Source organism: Stenella coeruleoalba (genome assembly GCF_951394435.1).
Source record: "Stenella coeruleoalba genome assembly, chromosome: 2".
In the NCBI taxonomy this organism is placed as follows: Eukaryota; Metazoa; Chordata; class Mammalia; order Artiodactyla; family Delphinidae; genus Stenella; species Stenella coeruleoalba.
Window position 1 is genome coordinate 108,385,673 of NC_137147.1, and position 17,973 is coordinate 108,403,645.

Below are 17,973 nucleotides of genomic sequence, written 5' to 3' on the forward strand. Positions count from 1 at the left end.
TAAAAATTAGAACAGATTAATGGTCAAATCCAGAAGCAGCTAGCTGTGTTCAGTTGAGTGATAAACCTAACTGAATATTTCAATCGTGAACACACTTACCTACTATTGCTACACATATTTGCTCAGTAGATACAAAGAGGCTCTCATACTTTTTAGAAAGAAAGTATTTAAATTATTGTATTTATTGATTTTTAAATTGAAATTGAAACAGATACCATGACTGTCAATAATGCAAACTTCTCAGAGCACTGTGAAGACCTGTGGGTTTGGAAACTACCATTTACAAAATGTTGGATTCTAGCCTAGCTGATTTTCTCTTGCCTTGTCTTCATGCATTACTCAGTACTCATCTTGACCTACCCCCACCTTTGCTGTTTCTCTCTCTGATTTAGCTGCTCTGACTTCTTTCTTTCCTCATTTTGCTTTTTTGAAGCTTTGTTTTGCCTCTACTCTGTTCATACCCATTTTGTGATGCTAACATTGCTCCAGTCCCTTTGGATGAAGTCCTATAACTTTTCTGATCACTCTCTGCTAATGAGAAGTCCTCAAAGCAGTTCTAGTACAAAAGCAGACTAAGTTCAATAATTAATATGGTCAATTCTGTTTATTTAAAACTTCAAACTTTATTTAAAGCCAAAATTTCTCCCTACCAAAGGTTGGCCTACTGTATTAAGAGGGGGGGTCAACTAATTTTTTTGACCTTACTTAATGTATTGACTGCTCATCCAACATTCTTCAGCCCTCTAGGGTTGAAACGGGTAGAAGGTAGCAGGAAAGTTCTTATTAGACTAATAGCTGTTGTGAGCTGGTGTTGATGCTGTCTGGACTGGGCAGCTGTTTAGGGCTGATTCTTTTTCTCATGAATTCTTTTTTTTTTTTTTTTTTTTTTTGCGGTACGCAGGCCTCTCACTGCTGTGGCCTCTCCCGCCGTGGAGCACAGGCTCCGGACGCACAGGCCCAGCAGCCGTGGCCCACGGGCCCAGCCGGTCCGCGGCATGTGGGATCCTCCCGGACCAGGGCACGAACCCATGTCCCCTGCATTGGCAGGCGGACTCTCAACCACTGCACCACCAGGGAAGCCCCATGAATTCTTTTATACTTTGTTTAGAGCTACCCTGTTTTACCTTTTGCTACATAACAGATTACTCCAAAATTTACTGGCTTAAAACAATAAACATATTATTTCACAATTTCTGTGGATCAGGAATCTAGGCATGGCTTACCTGGACCTTCTGCCTCTGTCTGTCACAGTCATCTTACGGCTTGACTAGGGAATGGATTTGCTTCCAAGCTCACTCCAGGAGTTGTTGGCAGGATTCACTTCCTCATGAGTTATTGACTTTAAAGGCCTTATTTCTTCATGAGCTGTTGGCCAGAGCCATCCCTGTGTTCCTTGCCACATGGGCTTCTCCACAGAGCAACTCATGATATGGCAGCCAGTTTCCTCAGAGCAAGCAATCAAGAGGGCAAGAGTCTGCAAGCTGGAAGTGACATCCCATCACTTTTACCATATTCCATTCATTAGAAGTAGATAACTAGATCTAGCCCACACTCAAGAAGAGGGGATTACACAAGGCCATGAATACCAGGAAATGAGGATTATTGGGAACCATTTTAGAAGCACCCTACCATCCCACCACCAGTAATCCTGGGATTATCTCATCTTCACTTCTCTTGATACAGGCAAATGTATCTCCTGTGAATAGTCACTTAGTCCAGTCCCTCCTCCCTAGACATGTCACGGTACATTTCTGCCTTCTTTCTGCCGTGGTCCCCTCACCTCCACATGGCCCTCTTGGATAGGATTTAAGACAACTTTCATACTACAGTAAGTACCCTACATACGTATAACAAGTTCTGTTCCAAGAGCGCATTCATAAGTCTAGTTTGTTCATTAAGTCCAACAAAGTTAGCCTAGGTCCCTAACTAACACAATCGGCTATATAGTACTGTACTGGAACAGGTTTATAATACTTTTCACACAAATAATACATAAAAAACAAACACAAGAAAGAAAACATTTTGACTCTTACAGTACAGTACCTTGATTGATTTTATTATTTTTTTTAAATATTTATTTGGCTGTACTAGGTCTTAGTTGCAGCATGTGGAATCTAGTTCCCTGACCAGGGATAGAACCCGGGCCCCATGCTTTGGGAGTGTGGAGTCTTAATCACTGGTCCACCAGGGAAGCCCCTCAGTACCTTGAAAAGTACAGTAGTACAGTACAAGAGCTGGCATCCAGGGGCTGGCATCAAGTGAACAGGCAAGAAGAATTACTGACTGGAGGAAGGAGAGGAGGTGGGAGATGCTAGAGCTGAAGGATCGTCAGCAATAGGAGACGGAGGGCGAGCTGCAATTTCACTCGCACCTGACGTCGATGGCACAGGTTCTGGTTCCTTGCTGGATTCAGTTCTATCTACCCTCTTGAAAAGAACCCAGTTATGTCTGGGTACTAGCTCTTTTTCTCATCATAGATGACACGGTAGCACTGGATTGCATTCTGAATGGCTGCTGCAAGCTTTGTGTAGCATTCTACGTTCGGGTCCTGTGCCTCAAAAACTAACAGTGCCTCCTCAAAAAAAAGAAAATCCCCTTGCCATTTCCTGCGTCGTGAATCTCTTTGGTTCTTCAGTTAATTCTTCCTCTTGTCTCTCTTCGTCCTTTCTCTGGGCCTCCAGTTCCATCAGGTCCTCATTAGTAAGCTCCTCATGTTGCACAGCAAGGAGTTCAGTGAAGTCATCCTCTTGGAGATCAAGCTCTAGCTTCTCGCTGAGGGTCACTAAGTTGCTGAAGACTTCTTTGGACTCCTCATCCACCTTCTAAAATCCATAAAAATCGTGAACAAACTGCGTGAACAAAGGTTCTTCCAAACCCCATTCATGGTGACGGCTGTAACCTCCCGCCAAACAAAGTCAGTGTTTTTTCTGGCCTTGTAGATGTTACAGTCCTTCCAAAATTGTCTCAAGGTTGTTCCTGATCTGTCACTCGTCTTTACTGCCTGATGAAAAGTGTGATGCAAATAATATTTTGAAAGTCGCTGTAACTCCCTTGTCCATAGGTTGGATAAGTGACGTAGTATTTGGTGGCAGGTGCACTACTTTGACGTTGGGATGAAAGGGATCCATGAATGGGGGATGGCCTGGAGCACTGTCAAGCAGCAATAGAATGTTGAATGGGACGTCCTTCTCCATGCAATATTTCTCTACCTCTGGGATAAAGTAGTGGAAAAACCAGTCCTGGAAAATGGCCTGTGTAACCCAGGCTTTGGGGTTACTCTTCCACACAACAGGAAGAGCCCTTGGCTATATTTTTAAGGGCTCTTGGGTTCTCTGAATGATAAACTAAGAGAGGCTTCAGCTTCATATCACTGGAAGCAATGCCACCAAACAACAAGTGTTAGCCTGTCCTTTGCTGCTTTATAGCCTGGCATCAACTTTTCCTCCTTACTGATGTAACTTCAGTCTGGCATCTTGCAGTACAGTCCTGTCTGATCCACATTAAAAACCTGCTTGGGTAAATATGCACCTTCATCAATAATTTCTTGAAGCATTTCAGGAAATTCCTGGGCAGCTACCATATCTGCACTCACTGCCTCAACACTTAACTTTTACATTGTGAAGGTTGTCTGTAACCTTGAACCAATGAAGCCAGCCATGGCTGGCATTAAAAGATGTGCCCTCTGATTCTTCGCCGTGTTTCTTCTTCAAGTCTTCATGAAGGCTTTTAGATTTCTCTTGAATCAGCATTAAGCTGAGCAGGACTCAGCGCTGATGCTGATCCTGCATCCACACACTGAGAAGTTTCTCCATGTCCTCCATCACTTTTCCACGCTTCTTCAATATTATTGTCAACATCATCAGCACGGCAGACTTCACATTTTTCATGATCGGCCTTGTTCTTTAGAATCATGCTGATGGCTGAACGAGTCGTAAGAACGAGCAACGCCTACCATCTTTTCTCCTCGTTCCACTCTCAATTATTTTCACTTCTGTTTACATCATTACCGCTTGGCGTTTCTTAGCGGTACCAGCTACATCACTGCTGCTTTTATGCTTGCTTCCAGACATCCTGACTTGAAATAAAGATACTGTACTACTGTACTCTCTACAGTGCTGTACAGTAGAGTACACAAAAGCACAACCACTTGTAGAGGATGCATGCATGTGACAGTGTATACCAGACACGTGAACTACCTTACGTGGTTGGACGTGCGGATGCATGTTTGCATCTTTAAAAGTTCACAACTTGAAGGTTTGTATGTAGAGGACTTACTGTATCTCTAGCTAATGGTCCATGGAAGACTTGCATTCTTACCACAAGAAACTCTTGAAGTGCAAGCCAACCTCAGTGCATTCATCACCCATTTCACTCTGCCATCAGAGGAACTAACCAGGAAGTCCTGTACTCTTTCTCAGGATTTCTCAGATTTGAGTCAAACACCAGTCTGCTGTGACTCCCAAGCTCTAGAAGATATATCTTAAGCTCTCCAAGTAGTCTTCTTGAAACTTATTTCCCTAGGTCAAGGTACTTGGGGAAAAGAAGCTTTTTCCAAAAATCCTCTCCTAATCTCTATCTCTTTTCTTGCCTTCTCCAACCTTTCTTTGTTTTGTTTTGTTTTCTTATTGTGCTAGAGCTAAAGTTTACAAGGTTACTACTGACACTCAGGTAGTTCCATATCAACATCCTGTTTTATATGCTTTTGCCTTCTTCCTGCTCCTTCTTTGAATGCGTCTCCCTTGGATAGTTGCCTACAGTCACTATAACAAGAAAAGTGATTAGTAACTAATTTATTAAACCAAACAGTAAAACATAATAGAGAAAAGATGGAGGGAAGATTAATAAAGATTGGGGAAGGGAAGAAGTGAGGGGAAAGCACTAAATATTTTGTTTCAGATTAGAATAAATAGGTAAATATTATCTTAATATTATTTGTAAATATTATTTTAATAGTGTTCTTGAAATATAGGAAGTACTTAGTGAATTAAAAATGAGGTATTTGAGTTACAATTCATGTAATAAAAATAAACATGAAGAGAAAAAACAGAGGCATAAAAAGCCAGACATTGTTACAAACATAAATGGTTCTCCATTTGGATTGATAAATAAAACCCAGCAATGCAGTGTTTAAAAGAGACCGATCTAATAACACAGAATAGTAGAAGACAAAAATTTGCCCCAGTTGGAAAGATCTATTTATCAGATTTGAATAAAACAAGTAATGGCAGTAATTTATATCATATAAAGTAGAATTTAAGGGGAAAAAAACAGATATTGTATATCATTTCTTGTTGACAACATAAAGCTTGATGAGTTGACACCAAAAATAAAAGATGTTCCCAAATTGGTACAAATACTGTGAATTAGATTCACAAGTGTCTGAATTTAGTTTAACATGATTGTTTTTCTTTACATTTTTTTGATGGGGGAGGCAGGGTTTGGAGGATATGAGTAAAGCAGTGAATTCTCTCCCCATTAAAATGTGCTATATAAAATCTTGCATATAATTAAGGAAATTTTGCTGGAGGAAGACCAGCTAAGACTCCTTACTAGGGAAATAGAAAAGGGAAGGCTAAATTCTGCAAAAATAGTGTCCTTAGAAATTCAAACCAAGTATATAACTGGAGACTCATTCCAAACCCCCCTTGTAGTGGGAAAAGGTGCCTCTATATCTGATCAGATGAGGTTCTCCTTGGTTCAGAGGGGCTGAACCATAGAGGGGCTGACGGTTTAAAGGAAAAGTCATCCAGCACACGTAGACAGTAGAGTCTGGAAGCTTAATTGTCCATTTGCTCTTTACCTAATAAAAATTCCATTCTGCTATTATTTTTTTAATCAGACTTGCCAGGGAAAGCCCTAAGCATCAATATTTTTATTGGGTTACTCTGACAATATTTTTGTTTATTTTTAATTTCAGAAGAAATGTTTTATAGTGCTACCGTTCCTACCCCATTGAGATAACTAGCATTGATAGTTTGGCGTGTACCCTTCCTAATGTTTTCCTCCACTTACGTAAGCATTCACATGCACGTATGGTTTTATGTAGTTAACATTTTTTATCCTGCAGCTTGCTCTTTTCACTTGTCCTTGATATATTGCTAACTTTCCAAGTCAGTGCACATAGATCTTGGCTATGAATGTGCCATACTATGACTGCACCATAATTTAGTTAACCATTCCTACCATGAAGGCCCGTTAGTTGTTTCTTCTTTGGCAGGAGAGCCTCAGTGAACATATTGGTTTGTTTATGTTTACATACTCACTCATGTTCTTATTTCTGTAGGATAGATTGGTTCCTAGAAGTGGAATTGTTAGGCCATGTGGTATGTATGTTTTAATTTTATAATATATGCAATCATATCAATTTCTTAAATGTTTGTAGCAGTTTATAGTCCTTGTAATTATTTATGTGGGTGCTCATTTCCCTACACTTACTATTAGGCACATTTATAGCTTAAGAAAATAATTCATAGAATTATTTTGTGACTTGTGAAATCACAAAAGTAATACAAGAGAAAATATGGGATAATTTTTGGGTAATCTTAAAGTAGGAAAGGCCTTTTTAAGCAAGATACAAACCCATAAGGCACAAAGGAAATGATTAATAGCTGTTACTATATAAAAATTAAGAAATTTCTGCTAGCAAAAAAAATTTTGCAGATGAAGTCAAGACAGACGGTAAATGGGTAAAAAACGTAACAAATGGTAGGAAAAGGGCTGACATAGATAGGTAGACAGACAGACAGGCATACAAACAAAATGAGCTTCTACTGATCAGTAACAAAACTAGACAACAACCCAGTAGAAAAATGGGCACGGGATATGAAAAAGCAGTTTATAGAAAACATAATACAAATAACTTTTTAACATATGAAAAGATGTTCAACATCATCTATAATTAAGAAAGTACAAATTAAAACAAAACAGCATTTTTCACATAGCAAATTTAGATAAGATAAAAAGATAATAAATTATTCATTATTAGTGAAGATGTAGGGATTTAGGGACTCACATGATTGGTGGAAGTGCAATCACTAATTGACAATTTGGTGGTTTTAAAAACTTTAAAAAAATTTTAAAATTGAAGTATAGTTGATTTACAATGTTGCGTTAGTTTCAGGTGTACAGCAAAGTGATTCAGTTTTATATATATATTCTTTTTCAGATTCTTTTCCATTATAGGGTATTATAAGATATTGCATATAGTTCCCTGTGCTATACAGGAGGTCCTCCTTGTTTATCCATTTTATATATAGTAATGTGTATCTGTTAATCCTAAACTCCTAATTTATCCCTCCCCTGCCTTTCCCCTTTGGTAACCATAAATTTGTTTTCAATGTCTGTGAGTCTGTTTCTGTTTTGTAAACAAGCTCATTTTGTATCTTTTTTTTTTAAGATTCCATATATAGTGATATCATGAGATATTTGTCTTTGTCTGACTTCACTTAGTATGATAATCTCCAGGTCCATCCATGTTGCTGCAAATGGCATTGCTTCATTAAAAATTCTTTTTTGAATTCAGTTGTTTTTAGCTTAAGTATTGTATGTACACAGTTTTAAAAACCAACTTGGCTTATAAGAAAGCACAACAGTTTCCTGTCTCTCTCTCTTTTTTTTTTTTTGGCTGCACTGGGTCTTCGTTGCTGCACATGGGCTTTCTCTAGTTGCAGCGAGTGAGGGCTGCTGTTTGTTGCGGTGCGTGGCCTTCTCGTTGTGGTGGCTTCTCTTATTGTGGAGCCTGGGGTCTAGGCAGGAGGGCTTCAGTAGTTGTGGCACACAGGCTCAGTAGTTGTGGCGCACAGGCTTAGTTGCTCCGCAGCATGTGGGATCTTCTGGACCAGGGCTCGAACCCATGTCCCCTGCATTGGCAGGCGGATTCTTAACCACTGCACCACCAGGGAAGCCCCTCCTGTCTCATACTGATTTATTGACTAAACAATATCAGTTGACTCCATTTTAAGAGCAAGGTTATAACCAACTTGTTATACTACCCTCATCCTCTCTCCCCTCTTCTCCTATTTTTACCAAAATATTATTATGAAATTTTTGAAACGTATCAGAAGTTGATATAAAAAGTGAACACCATAACCCACCACACCTAGAGTCTACAATTAGCATTTTGCTAGGTTTGTTTTATGACATTTGTATCCATCTAACAATTTCTATCCATCCATCGATTTATTTTTATGTATTTTAAGTTAATTTACATACATTATTGTATTTCATTCCTAAACACTTTAGCATGCATGTAATTAACTAGAATTTAATGTTTATTTACATTTTTGAGGTGAAAGTTACATACAGTGAATATTCCATTTGATGAGTTATGACAGATTTATACACCCATATAATGCAAACCCCTATCAAGATGTGAAATATACCATCACCCCAGAAAATTCTCTTATGCCTCTTCCCACAGTCGGTTACCACTCCCACCTTCCCCTAGAGGTAATCACTGTTTAGAGTTTTTTTCCATCACAAATTAGCTTTTTCTTTTCTGGAACTTCATATAAATGGAATCATGCAATATTCCATTTATGCAATATTCCAGTATTACTCTTTTATGCAGACTTCTTTCATTTACCATAATGCTTTTGAGATTCATCCATGTTATTGTATGATTAGTACTTTGTTCTTTTTATTACAGAATAGTATTCCCTTTTGTGAATACACCACAGTTTGTTTAACCATTCTCATGTTGATGGACATCTAGACTGTTTCCAGATTTTCACTATTATGAGTAAAGCTGCCATATACATCCTTGTACAGATCTTTGTATGGACATAAGCTTTCATTTCTCTTGGGTAAATGTGTAGAGCACTATGACAGTTTGGTATGTTAAAAGATACCCACGGTAGATACCACTTCACACCTGTTAGAATGGCTAAAGTTAAAAAGACTGGCCGCACCAAGTGTTGGTTAGGATGTAGAGCAACTGGAACTCATGTATTGTTCAAGGGGGTTTAAAATGGTATAACCGGGCTTACCTAGTGGTGCAGTGGTTAAGAATCCACCTACCAATGCAGGGGATACGGGTTCAAGCCCTGGTCCGGGAAGATTCCACATGCTGCGGAGCAGCTAAGCCCGTGTGCCAAAACTACTGAGCCTGCGCTCTTGAGTCCGCGTGCCACAACTACTGAGCCCGCGTGCCACAACTACTGGAGCCTGTGTGCCTAGAGCCCGTGCTCTGCAACAAGACAAGCCACCGCAATGAGAAGCCCGCGCACCACAACAAAGAGTAGCCCCCGCTAGTCGCAACTAGAGAAAGCACGCATGCAGCAACGAAGACCCAACACAGCCAAAAATAAATAAGTAAAATAAAGTTTTTTTAAAATGGCATAACCACTTCAGAACACAGTGTGGAAGTTTCTTACAAAGTTAAACATATCCCTACACTATTACTCACTAATCCTTTTCCTGGGTATTTATCCAAGTAAGATGAAAGCGTATATTCCCCCCAAGAAAGGTACAAGAATAATTTTAGCAGATTCATTCACAATAGTCAAAACTGGAAACAGTAACAAATGTCCATCATCACATAAAGAGAATGGATGCAGTAGAATACTACTTGGCAATATAAAAGAATGATATTAGAATTATATTACTAATATAATATGAATTCATCTCAAAAAGACATGGAGCAAAAGAAGCCAATGACCAAAAACTTGTTGCTTTTTTTTTTTTTTTAAGTTCAGGAACAGGCAAAACCGATCTGTGATGATGGAAATCAGGAAGGTGGTTGCCTGTAGTGGATGAGAACCAGTAGGGAGTAGGAGGAAATGTTCTGAGATAACTTAAAGTTCTGTACTTGATTAGGGGTTGGTTAAATGGGTATATGCATATATCAGATTCTCGTTAAATATATTCAATACATTTAAGATCAGTATATTTCATTATAAATTCTACTTCAAAAAAATGCAGATAGAGTGCTTCCCTGGTAGCACAGTGGTTAAGAATCCGCCTGCCAGTGCAGGAGACATGGGTTCGAGCCCTGGTCTGGGAAGATCCCACATGCCGTGGAGCAACTAAGCCTGTGCGCTCAACTACTGAGTCTGTGCTCTAGAGCCTGCGAGCTACAACTACTGAGCCCACGTGCTGCAGCTACTGAAGCCCGCATGCCTAGAACCCGTGCTCCACAACAAGAGAAGCCACTGCAATGAGAAACCCGCACACCGCGATGAAGAGTAGCGCCCACTTGCCGCAACTAGAGAAAGCTCGCGCAGCAACGAAGACCCAATGCAGCCAAAAATAAATAAATTAAATAAGTAAAATTTTTTAAAAATGCAGCTAAACCCTAAAAATGAGTTTATTTATACCTGTTCAAGATTGAACCTGTGTGGACAATTGCTTAAGACTGAGGGAAAGTTGGGGGAAATAGGCCAGATTTTTTATACATTTCAATTTAAAATGTGCCTGCTATAATTTAAAAAAAAAAAAGAGGGATCTGGCAATATAAATGAAGATCTTATATGAAGATCACACCAAATCCCTCACTTTTTACTATTCAGCCTGAGTTTTTCCATTTGTCAGATTGGCTCTCCCCAGGTATACTGTGAGGATGTGTTAATGCCCCATATATGCTCCTCCTCCAGAATCAGCAATGTAACATATGAATGAGGGACCTCAGTCAGTCATCTCGCCTATCCCCTACATAAAGCCTACAATAAGTTAAAAGCACTGTGTTCTAAGTGTAAGTGTATTGTGACCTCTCAAAATTATTTATAATTTTCTAAAAATGAAAATGGCGAGGTTTTTGAAAGTTTAGTTGAGTGAAAAACAAAATGTCTTTCAATGTGAAATTGCTCTGTCAACTAACAAGTGATGATTTTTATATTCTTGAAGATAATTACGGACTGGTTTTCAACAGATTTTTTGAACTCTTATTTTGGAAGTTATCTCCTTATGTTTGGGGTCCTAACAAAGTGTTATTTTCAGATATTAAGTTGATCAGTTACCTGTTTGTTAATCCAGATATACTCAGATTTTAAAAATTCTTTCCCCTTCCTCTTGTATACATTTCCTTTTTCCATAGTGTGCTTTCCCTTTCTTCCCCTACAGTAAATTTGTTGACTCATTTATAGACTTCTCTTTATCTAAAGCCATTTTATAATATCACAAGCGTTTTTCCCCTCTGTAATTTAACCTCACCTCATAAACTTTAATAGGTAAAATGGTCTTTTTTTCCTCCGCATTCTTAGTCAGCTAGCCCCCAAAATTCTTCTTATTGGCATATTCAAAGAGACAAGTTTGTTCTTCTTATTTCCTTTTCTTAAGCATAGAGACTCCTTTATACTATAACCCCATAATAGTTTTTCTTAGTAATCTGTGATTGAAAGTGGTCTGTGGTGTACCTTTCTCTTCTTCACAGCCAGGGTCACTGCTTCTCATCATGTAAGTATAGGCTTCTTCAGGTCCTGAGTCAGTAAGGAAACTTTGGTCCTCGAGGAATATTTATTATGCACCAGTCATGTATCAGGTGCTGCTTTAGGCAGTAGAGCTATTGTGGAGAACAAAGCAAGTTTCCCTCTCACAAAGATTATATTCTAATGTGAAGAAACAAACAAATACTCAAGGGCAGGGATATTCTTACAATAAAAATAAAGCAGAATAAAAGAATAGAGAATGACAGGGTAAGAGGTATTATTTTAAGTTGGGTTGTAGGGGAAAAGCCCTCTGATGCAGTGCTATTTGAGCAGAGATTTGAACAAAGTACGGGAATGAATGGGCCATGAGCATTTCTGAGAGAAGAGACACTGCCAAGGGAGGGACCTTGGTATCTCTGCCTAGCCCTCTGGCCCTCAGGACTTCCCTTCCTCCACTCAACCCCACCCCCCAACTACCATCTGGACTCGGTACCTCTAAGCTACCACACATAATAAATTTGAGCCACTGTGTGGAACCTCTTACCCCAGCATTCTGATAAGATTCCCCTGGTGTTGGTGCCTATCTGTATTTTAATCACTTCCTATTCACCCTATTGGTGAGAGAGAGGATTCCCACCATATGTTTTTGGGAATGGCTCAACACACAACACTGGGCAGATAAGATAGGCAACAATGTATTAGTTACATAAACTCACATCCCAGAGGAGGAGGACACTGCCTGCCTTACAGGGCGACCTGGAGGTTGCACTCAGAGACAGTGAACAACTCAGGCAATGGGAAGAAGACTTTGTAGTATCAAGAGAGTGGAGTTCCCACAGGAGGATGTGATTGGCTTGTCTGAATAATTCCGAGGCTAGCAGGGAACCAAAACCGGGGATAAAGGCTAGCAGGGATTAAAAAGAAACTTTGCTTGGTCCCTTTAATGAAGAGGATTTTTTGACTAGGGGACCTTATCCACAGGAGCAGAGCGAGGAAGAGAACTTGCAGGTAGACCATTCAAGACCATCCCAATTTTACAAAATGTTGAGGCAGCACGTAATACTGCACTTTGGGTCTTACACCACAATCTGAGCCAAATCATTTGTTACACAGTGAGTTCTCTGAACTCAGCAGCATCACAAGAATTATCAGACTTCATTGCTTGATTAAGATAGGAGCTTAGATATCTGAAGATAATGAATAATGACTTAGTCAAAGTAACAATATAATGTTTTAAATTAACATAGAAAGTGGTGACCCAGTTTTTTTAAAGAACTTTAACTCTTTAGCAAGGAACTTTTGTTGTTTGTTTTAAAACAAATTTAAAGATATGACAGAGTCAGCACAAAGTCCAAGAAGTTATTCTAGTGAGATATGGCTATCTATGCAGATTACAGGAGGTAAAGAATAACCTTTTACCATATTTTGTTAAGAACAGAATACTCCAAGACCAATTTCTTATTTTAACAGAGAAAACCAAATTCTGGTTTTATATTAATAAATATTTGACATTAATGGATTTAGAAGCTTTCCCTTTTTAACCTTATGAATAAATCCATCAAAACTGAGCCAGCTTTGGAAAAATTTTAATATTTCATTGCATATTTTAGACTGTTATTTGCAGTTATTATAGTCCAAGGCAAATAAATTTCCCTTTCCACAAATCTACAGCTTTCAATATCCAGGTTTGTCCTTCATTATCCTCTTTCACATTTTGGAACAACCTAGATACTTCACTTCAAGTACAAGACTAATCTTTTCCCATTAATAAACAAGAACACATGCCATTCATTACCTTTGCATACATGGTTGTATTTCTGTGTCACTGTTGTTCTTAGTATAGTCTCAATCTGCATATCAATTATAACTTAACCAAGGTAACTAACTTCTGTTTCACAGAGAAACTGGGAAATTTCTGTTATATACAAGTGTTTTAACAAACCAGCAAAGCTCATGGATATACCTAATACACATATCCTTTCCACTACATAACATATAAAAATTAAAATCATATATATGTTAAAACTACACTTGCTGACCAGTGTTTCAGTATTCTGTCTTACTTAGGAATTACTCAGAGATGCAAAGATGATCCTTTAACTCAATTTAATATTAGTCCAAGGTCTTAAAGTTAACTGTTGGAAATTATGTTTAATCTTAACATACCACAGAACATAATTACTGTTGATATAGAAAAGTTTGTCAGAATTATAATTTAAGTTTACGTTTTCCTTCATCTTAAACATTATATGGAAGTAATATTAGCTTATCAGTAGACCCTTTTTCCTTTTTTTAATGTCCATTTTATTCTTTTTTAAATTATTTTCTTATTTGTTTTTATCTATATGATGATGCCTTTTTTTTATTATTATTTATTTTTGGCTGCATTGGGTCTTCGTTGCTGTGTGCGGGCTTTCTCTAGTTGCGGTGAGCAGGAGCTACTCTTCCTTGAGGTGCGCGGGCTACTCTTCCTTGAGGTGCGCAGGCTTCTCATTGCAGTGGTTCTCTTGTTGCGGAGCTCGGGCTCTAGGTGTGTGGGCTTCAGTAGTTTGTGGCATGAGACCTCAGTAGTTGTGGCTCGTGGGCTCTAGAACGCAGGCTCAGTAGTTGTGGTGCACGAGCTTCATTGCTCTGCAGCATGTGGGATCTTCCTGGACCAGGGATCGAACCTGTGTCCCCTACATTGGCAGGCGGATTCTTAACAACTGCACCACCAGGGAAGTCTACCAAGGGAGGTTAGGTAAGAACTTCAGAACTTAAGGAATTCAGATGTAAATTAGTATCTTCATGAGAAACCCCAATTTTATTTTCTTAAATTTACTTATATTACACTCTACAATGATTAAATCCAGATAAAGAGAAATAGTTATTTTTAAACCAAAATTGTAAACCAGTCTGATTTGTTCAAAGATTCACTTTGATTACTTTAATTTGGATTCTTATATAAGAATACTTACGAGCTAACAGTTCCTGTGAGAAGGGTTTTTCCTTAAAAAGCCACCACATTTAATATAGTGTAGCACTCCTTTAATTAAAAAATAGAAAATTGGACATTTTTTAAAATATTAGGAAAATAAACATGCACTGATGCAATTTTGCAGTCTCAGGGCAAAAATCCCACAGATTTAAGCAGACTTAATGTTTTGTTGTTGTTGTTGTTGTTTTTATAACATCTTTATTGGAGTATAATTGCTTTACAATGGTGTGTTAGTTCCTGCTTTATAACAAAGTGAATCAGCTATCCATATACATATATCCCCATATCTCTTCCCTAAGCAGACTTAATGTTAATCAGAAGAAACAAAGGCAACTCATCCACAGGAACCACAGCAGGAGGATGGAATGCTTTATAATGTATATCAAAAACAGCTGGAGGCTTCTTAAAACCCTGATTCTTGGGCCTAACCCTCATTAGGGTTCTGGACTGAGAACTAGCATTTCTAATGAGTCCGCAGGTGACACTGATGGTGAAGGCCCAGGGATGAGCTCTGAGAACAAGTTTTCTAGGAAATGTGAGGCTGCCTGCCTCCAGGCCCCAAGTCCAGCCTCAGTTCTAACTGACATTGCCTGTGTCTCTGCAGTGAACAAAGCAGACAGATAAACAATGAACGATAACAAAAAGGCCACCGTATTTGAAGTATTCTACATTCACTTTTTAATTTCTTGAGGATTCTTAACGTTCCTTTATATTAGATTTTTGTAATCTTATTAGTGTCTGTAAATCAGTAAAAACAGAGCTCTTTCATTTTAAGAAATCTATATCTAATTTGTTAATACCCTTCCCAGAAACAGGAAAATGTTTCAAACTCACACAGGGAAGGGTAAAGACTCTCAAGTATGATAGGCACACAGAGAGCCTACGGCTTCAGGTCTACTTCAGTTACAGGTTAAAGGAAACACAAAATACATGTACTCACTGATCTAGATCTCAAAGGGCTTTTCTTCTTTCCAGTAAAAGCAAGACTTATTCTTCTACAAACCAAAAGACTGTTGTACCAGATTATTTGCCCTGTCATACCCAAAAGAGAATAGGTCCCCATCCTCCTATTAACGGGGAATAACACACTGGCTGTGTGCAAACCAGAATCAGAACCAAACATAGCCAAGAACCAGAAATAAAAGTGAAAATAAAAGTCAGGAAAATAGAAACAGTAGAAAAACAGAAACTCTGAAGTTAAAGTTCTATTGCCACTTGGTATTCACTCTAGAAGCCAAAACAAACAAACAAAAACCAGTGCCCAGGAGGTACACTCTTTAATTGGTTCAAGAAGGCATATATATCCACTTGAACAACTTCGTATAATTCCAAAACTGTCAAAGTGTAATTTTCAAAACAAGACTCAGTAAGATATAGTGAGTGCATGTCAACATTTAACACCTTTATGAGGGAACCAGCGTGATGGTAAAGCCACTATTTTGGCATTATTTATTACAGGGGTGTGAACTCAGATATTCAAAGGGGCCAGGCAAGCAATTGTAAGTAAGGGAAGCAGGCATTAACAACGTTGCCTAGAGAGTGGTGGGGAATGTAGCAAACTTGAGAGAACATACCTTGTCTGAAGGCAGCTGTTGATCATCTTCAGCTAATTGTTGCCTCCTGGGAATGCAAGCTTAGTGTTGCTTATTCCTATCTTCCATATTTTTTCACAGAGGCTATTGTTCTGGGTTTAAGATGAATCTTCCAGTTTTAAAGTGTTGATACCTAATTCAGTTTTTTAAAAACACTGTATGAGCCAAACAAAACATTTCTTCAGGCCAGACATGGCCTAAGGGCTGTCAGTTTGCAACTTCTACAGTAGATGTTAGTTATATAACACAGTGAAGGAAAAGTTTAGCCAAAAGTTGTGTTTTATTTGAAAGAAAAGTTTTTTTAAAAAGATACACTTTCAGTTTTCTCACAAGAGTGAAAAAAAAAACATGATGTGATAGTGTTTTGTCGGCTAGCAATTCAGTGCCTCCCACATACATAAACATACATTTCCATATTAAGTTCTATTTTTTGTCCATTTAAAATATAGTTATTCATTTTCTGGAGATCTATATCATAGCGTGAATATTCTTAACACTACTGAACTGTAAATTTTAAAATGGGTAAGATAGAAAATTTTATGTTATGTATTTTTTACCACAATAATATATGTATGAGAGAGAGAGTGTGTGTGTGTGTATAATTGAATTTTATTCAAAATGAAATTACTCATTTTAAATTGTCTTTGTAGGGTAGTGTATTGAATGTAAAACATACAGGGTTTACCCAGAAGTTGTACAGTCGGTAACGGGAAAGCCCAGAGGCAAGGAGATACTTTGACAGGCTGCTGTGGCCTTGTCAAAAGATCTTGAGAACTTTTTTAGGGAACTAAATTTAGTAGTGGGAATGGTGTTCAATTTGGAGACATTTCAGGAGCCAAATTGGGGAATTTGGTGAAAAACTGAATGTGGAGCTTGAGGAAATAATAAAAAGATTAAGGTTTCTTTCTTGGTACTGAGTGTACCAGTACTTAAGATAGGAAACAAAAACAGATTCAGAGAAAATTAGTTCAGTTTTAGGCAAGGCATGGAATTTCAGGACTTGAAGGAAACCTAGAGGTTACCTAGTGCAACCGTCTCATTTTACAGATGTGAAAGTCATTAAGTGATATCTTCGATATCACAATTGAAGTCAGAAGCAGGACTAAAGTTTCTAGACTGAAAGTCCATCTTTTCTCAGTACACCAGGGCATCTGTTCTGTGACACATGGTTCTTTCAGTTCAGAGATGAATGTTGTGATGCTGTAGTAATCCTCAGGCTGTCGCCATATGTTAGTTCAGAAGGCCTGCAGATATCTTCAGGACACAGGATACCAGACCCTTTTCCTTGCTCTATAAACTCCAAGTATGCCTCTTCTGAAGAACTCCAGGCCTTTTCTTCATTTTAAGTTGCTTGTAGGACATGTAAATGGAAATGGTTTGTAGATGTTTGTAATTTCATTCCTGGAGTTCAAAGGAAAGGTTGGAACTACAGATGGAGATTTAGGAGTCAAGGACCATTTCTTGAAACATTCTAGGGAATGATGTTTATATAACTATGTAGCATTCTAAAGAACTTAGACTTTATCCTATGAGAAGTTTTCAACCTCAGCTGTACATAAAAATTGCTGGGTCTGGGGAAGGATTGATGATCTTTAGTTTTTAAAAGCCCCAGAGGTTTCAGATGCACAGCTATGACAAGCTGTTGAAGGATTTGACACAATCAAATATGCATTTAAAAAGGTAATTTGAGCTTCAGTGGATGGGGAGAGACTTGCACTAGTCCAGGCAAGAGATGATATCTTTCAATGACTACATAATATTTTGAGTTAATGTTCTGTAATTCTCCTATCTTGTAAGGGTGGGATATAAAAATTTGTTACTATCCCCCAAAAGTGCATCTTCTGTTTCTTTTTTGTGTTCTTTTGAATTATTTCACTAGGACACATTCCCAAGAGTAATTCTATTGAGTTGAAGGAAATGAGTAGTTTTGGCTCCTGATTATGTATTACCATAATAGTTATAATCAATTTACAGTGTTACTCTCCATATGGTATGCCAAATACGACCTTTAGAATCATTTTATAAGGTTCAAGGAAAGGAA

At 38.3% G+C, this 17,973-nt stretch overlaps 1 protein-coding gene across 2 annotated transcripts in view; it reads left to right on the top strand.

The window, feature by feature from the left end:
* Nucleotides 1-17,973, top strand: part of HDGFL3 (HDGF like 3) — a 75,007-nt gene that overhangs the window by 31,463 nt on the left and 25,571 nt on the right. The window lies entirely within an intron of this gene.